Here is a 6598-nt window from a genome sequence, read left to right on the forward strand (position 1 = left end):
CTCAAATATAATGCATTACCACAACAAGGTTCATCTAAAGGATCCCCACACACATCTCATCATTTATGCATCATATAATTCATCATGAAACAACCAATTCATGTTGCCACATGAATAATATCAACAAACAGCAGCAACTCATCAACATCTTAACATCATTGACATAACAACATAATCATCACACCACGATATTACAACAATGCAACGATTCATCAACCAAACGTATAAACTAATACATTTATTAACATAAAAAGCATATGAGTATTATTAAAACATATCAACAATCACTACCATGTTATAGGTTTGATCATTAGCTTTCTAATGCTTCAAATGGCATCAAAATCAGACTCACAAAATAAAAGTTATGACCAAAATCGTCGGGATATGTCAACAAATCATTAACCGAACGTATGAACAAAATTTCCCCAACACAGTAGGCATAAGAATAATACTTAAACAATTCACTTATCACCATCATGTTATATCTCTGAGAGTCATCTTTTTAATACTTCAAACCCCAACCCAAAATGATTTACGAGTTGAAAGTAATGATCAAAACCGTGCACGAAGGCGTTACTAAAAAGTTGTTGTTTTCTGAAATTTCCAACACAATTTTCATCTTCTTTAACCCCAAAAACGTCCATGAAATAATCACCAAATTTATTTTATCCCTGAAACAAAGTTATAGCCCTCTATTTCAGATATCCAACGCTTCAAACGGCACTCGATTCGGACTTACGAATCAAACCTTATGGCCAAAACGATTTCGATCAAAAAACATAAAAAAGGCTCTTGATTGTGACGGAAATAATGTAGAATTTTCTGCGTTTTTCATCGTTGGAGGCCTTCTGGGCCTCCGATTTCAATTCCGTAAAAAACCAAACATTCAGAAAATTGTAATTCATGTAATACTTTAATTATCTAAAGTTAATTTACAGTTTTAACATAATTAAATCATCTAATCACAATTTTAAGATTATGCCTAAAACCTTCAAAATTGTAACAATGGTGAATATAAGTTCAATCATCAAAACATAAAACTACACACATATAAGACACACGAAATTCATCACATAATCATCATATAATAATCATCATAGCATCCAAATTCAAAATTATGAATCAAAACACCTAACCTAAGGAGGTTAAGGGTTCCTCCATTATATCATTCTATCATACCCTTTACTATTGGAACAAGTTCTCACCCTTACCTTAGATTCTCCAACAAGATGTACACTTCAAACTCTAACAATGGAGTTTTCCTTTAGCCCTAACCCTGACCTCTTCTCACCACAAAATTCTATTTTACGTAAAATCCTCCAAACTCTCTTACTAACGTTTTTATCATTAACCTAATCCCCCTCAATTAGGAATTTCCACCATTGCCCTCACTTATCATCTTATTTACCACCATACCCCTCTTGACTCTAATTTTCTTTTAATAAAATAATACTAATAATATTCTTCTTTTTCTCCCTACTATTTCTACTCTTCTATTTGATTCCAACCAATTAAATAAAATAGTTATAGGCTAATTATTAAAAATTCTCATTATCCCCATTAAATAAGTAAAATAACTCAATTTTATTATTTATTTAAGATGCTCATATTCTAGTTATTTTATTATTTATTTAATTAATTAGAATAAAACACTATTTATTTCAATCACTAATTAAAATTCTAATTAATTAACAACAACTATACCAAACTCTTACTCCCTCTATACTTCTATTTCAATTATACCTACCCCCACAATCGTACACAATTAATTTAAAACACCCATTAATCATATAAAAATCTAAATAATTTTAATTAATTAATTAATTAAATTCGGGGTGTTACAACTCTCCCCCGCCTTAGAAATTTTCGTCCTCGAAAATTACCTGATGAAAATAGAGTCGGATACGACTCTCTCATTGGTTCTTCACGTTCCTAAGTCATGCTCCCACCAGCTGGTCCTCCCCAAACTACCTTTACCAAAAAAATCTCTTTACCCCGCAACTGCTTCACTTGTCGATCCTCTATCTACATGGGTGATGCCTCCCCAGTCAGGTTATCTCTCACCTACACATCATCCACTTGGATCACATGAGACAGATTCGGGATGTATCTCCTCAATTGAGACACATGAAACACATCATGAAGATTAACAAGCAATGGCAGTAAAGCAATCTTATAGGCCACCTCTCCTATCCTCTATAAAATCTGGTATAAACCAACAAAACGTGGTGTGAGCTTTCGAGACTTCAAAGCTCGACCAACACCAGTTACCGGCGTAACCCTCAAAAACACGTGATCTCCCTCCTAGAACTCAAGCACTTTCCTCCTCTTGTCATGGTAACTTTTCTGACGACTCTGCGATGCTTTCATATTTTCTTGGATCATCTTGATCTTTTCAGTCGTCTGGTGAACAATACTAGGTCCGATCACAACACTCTCGCCTGACTCATACCAACACAAAGGAGTCCTACACCTCCTATTGGTGCCATACCAATACTAGAATGATAACTATTGTTGCAGGTAAACTCAATCAACGACAAGTAGCTATCATAAGCACCTTCTTGTTCTAGCACACAAGCCCTCAGCAAATCTTCCAACGACTGGATGGTCCTCTCGGTTTGACTGAAATTCTGGTATCAGATATGAGATGTCGAAGGTAATGTCACGACACTAATATCTGAACAATACAAACAGGATAAAGATAAAGAATAGTAAAGCAAGAGACACAAGCTATTGTTAACCCAGTTCGGTGCAACTCACCTACGTCTGGGGGCTACCAAGCTAGGAAGGAAATCCACTAAATAGAATCAGTTCAAAGACTCTCAGTAAACTACACAAGTTACAGTCTTTTTCACCTAATCTCTACCCGTATGACTTCTACCTAAGAACTATTAGATATGAGATCCCACTCACTCCCCCTCAATCACACCAGTGATATTAAACAAGAATTACTTATGAAAAGAAGACACTTTTCAAAGACACACACTTGATTTTACTTAGCAGCTTCAATCAAGTAGACACACACCCATGCTTAAAAGCTTAGAATGACAAATTACAACTCAAAAATCAGACCAATTCAATCATCTATGGATGAATTGAATGGCTTACAAGTCACACGACCACACAAGACTAAAACCCTTATTCTCTCTCAATATTTCGCTCTGTATTTCTTGTGTTTCAAATCAGGTTTTCCATGTCCCTTTTTATAGAAGCTTTCAGCTGGGCTTGGACATCATAAAACCCTAAAACTATTTTCCATTCAAATCTTCTTATGACAGTTGGTTAGATCTCTTTGGAAAATAAGTTAAATCACGTTGTAATCATTGATTGATTGCGTTTGCAATTAACTAATCAATCAAACGTAGATTGCCATTAAAAGCGCAATCACTTAACACATAACATTCAGACTGAATGTTCTGTGTACAGATGTCATGACATCGGGTCTGCCATCCTGGAATAATCCTGCATAATTCCTTTTTAAATATCCAGCAGGTACATTATATCAGATGTCATGACATCAGGTATGACATCTTGAAACAATCCTGCATAATTATATTTTAAACCTCCAGCAGGTACAAGATATCTTATGTTAAGACATCACATGTAACATATTGTGAACACTCTTTGTTTTACCAAAATTGTTGCCAACACTTAGAACCAACAAACTCCCCCTTTGGCAAATTTTGGCTAAAACATATATCAGTCCATTTTGTTCACAAGAAAAACACATCAGCAATTAAACAGCATAACATCGTTTAAGCAGCAGCAGAAGCAAACATAATTACTAGCTATAATAGCAACTAGTAAAACACACATACAAACAGAATTACTAGCTATAATAGCAACTAGTAAAACACACATACAAACAGAATTGCTAGCTATAATAGCAACTAGTAAAACACACATATGCACATGGGTACTTCTTCTCCCCCTAAGTTTGTTCAATACAGACATCTCCTTCAACACCCGTAACATTCAGAGTTACCCTCTGACATCTCCTTCAACATCACCTGTGCACCACAGAGCATGCATAGAACATCAGACATCTCCTCCAACATCACAGAACCGAACATCATTCTGTTCAACATCAAACATCTCCTTAAACATCAACTGTTCATCTGTTTAGCCTACATCAGCTAGCTCCACATACTAACTGCAGTTCTCCATATACATCTCCACACAGCTCCACATATTTAACTGCAGCTCTCCACATATTCACTTCTCCCCCTTTTTAGTCAAAATGGACCAAAGGTGACCAATTAGACAAAATAAATGTCAATCAGCCTAGCAGAGAATGTCACAAGAGATGTTATAACATATAAAATGTTAAAACATAAATGTTAGGAGATACAAACCATAATTATACACAACTGCAATAGCTGAGATAATTAGAAATCCATGGAACTCATAAAGAGCCCAAATATTACATCAAGGCATCAATAAGAACTGCCAAAAATTACAAACATTAACCAGAAAAAAACAACATATTATCCAACATCCAAAACAGCCAAAACATCATCCAGAACAGCATCCAAAACACACAGTCTTCATAACAGGGGGACAATCACAACTTAGTCTGAGGAAGTAGCATCTTCTTCACCTTCAGATTCAGAACTGTCACTAGATTGATCTTGAGAATTGGACCTCTCACTTGAGGTATGGGCATCTGACTCCTTGGTTTCACCACCCTTATCCATCTCTTCCTTCTCCAAGCTACTAATGAGAACCTCTAAAGCCTCTTTCCTAGCCTTGGCAACCCTAATCCCAGTTTCCAGCTCCTTACAAGTTTCCTTCACTAATTGCTATAAATTCTCATGAATACAAATCTCCAATTTCCCTCTTAAACATTCAGACTGATTAGCATCCAAAGCTTTTGTGAATATGTCAGCTAATGGCATTTCAGTAGTAACATGCTCCAGTGCTATTATTTTCTCTTCCAAAAGTTCTCTAATGAAGTGATGACGAATATCAATGTGCTTTGTCCTGCTGTGCTGAATAGGATTTTTGGAAATATTTATAGCACTCAGGTTGTCACAGTACAATGTCATGACATCTTGTGTAACTTGTATTCAGTCAACATTTGTTTCATCCAAACTAGTCGAGAACAACTACTCCCACCTACTATGTATTCCGCTTCAGAAGTGGATGGGGACACACAATTTTGTTTCTTGCTAAACCATGATATCAAATTGTTCCCCAAGAAGAAACATCCTCCTGTTGTGCTTTTCCTATAATCAACACTTCCAGCCCAGTCAGCATCACAATAACCAGTCAGCATAGATCCAGATCCATGAGTATATAACATCCCATAGTCACTGGTGCCATTGACATATTTCAGTATTCTCTTCACTTGGTTTATGTGACTGACTTTTGGTTCAGCTTGATATCTAGCACAAACACCTACAACAAATGCAATGTCATGTCTGCTTGCTGTGAGATATAACAGACTACCTATCATGCTTCTGTATAGACTTTGATCTACACTGACACCATTTTCATCTTTGGAGATTTTCACATGTGTAGGAGCAGGTGTCCTTTTATGACTTGCATTCTCCATGCCAAACTTCTTAACAATGTTCTTGGCATATTTGCTTTGAGATAGAAATATAGAATCTTCCATCTGCTTGACTTGTAGCCCAAGAAAGTAGGTCAGCTCTCCAACAAGGCTCATTCAAACTTAGAATGCATTTGTCTAACAAAATGTTCAACCATCTGATCCGACATCCCACCAAACACAATGTCATCTACATATATTTGTGCCACCATGAGATTCCCTCCTTCATTCTTCACAAATAGGGTCTTGTCAATACCTCCTTTCCTGTATCCATTGTTAGTGAGGAACACTGTGAGCCTCTCATACCAAGCCCTAGGAGCTTGCTTCAACCCATAGAGGGCTTTCTTCAATTTGTACACATGCTTTGGAAGATTTGGATCTGTGAATCCTTTAGGCTGTTCAACATACACTTCCTCATTTAAGTAGCCATTCAAGAAGGCACTTTTTACATCCATTTGGAATAGTTTGAATTTTAGAATACATGCCACTCCTAGCAATAATCTAATGGACTCAAGGCGAGCTATAGGAGCAAAAGTTTCATTAAAGTCCACTCCTTCAACTTGAGTATATCCTTGTGTTGGTGTAAGCCCTACAGGCCAATACTTTTGGTACTTGTATCGAATTATTTATTAATTAATAAAAATGCTTTTTCTTTATTATGGTTGATTAATAAAGTCCCTGGAATAGATAGTTCGTTTAATGTATTAAGTGTGACTTAATCATGAGAGCACATTAAACATAAGGACATTATTCTTAAAGTATCCATAGTCGAGCTTTAGTGTGAAGTGGGATAACATTAAAGCATTAAGACTATTATGTTTGTAGATTGATGATCACATCTCATGGATCATGGATAAAGAGTTATCAAGTCTTAACCATATGTATGAATATTAAGAGTAATATTTATACCGGATTGACCCGCTATGAGAATACTATATATAAAGTTATGCAAAGTGTCATAAGTTATTCTCATGGTGATAATGGTGTATACCACTCTTCGACCTGAAACCACTATGGATCCTAGATGTAGAGTCGAGTGCTTTA

This window comes from Lathyrus oleraceus, chromosome 6 (genome assembly GCF_024323335.1).
Source record: "Lathyrus oleraceus cultivar Zhongwan6 chromosome 6, CAAS_Psat_ZW6_1.0, whole genome shotgun sequence".
Lineage (NCBI taxonomy): Eukaryota > Viridiplantae > Streptophyta > Magnoliopsida > Fabales > Fabaceae > Lathyrus > Lathyrus oleraceus.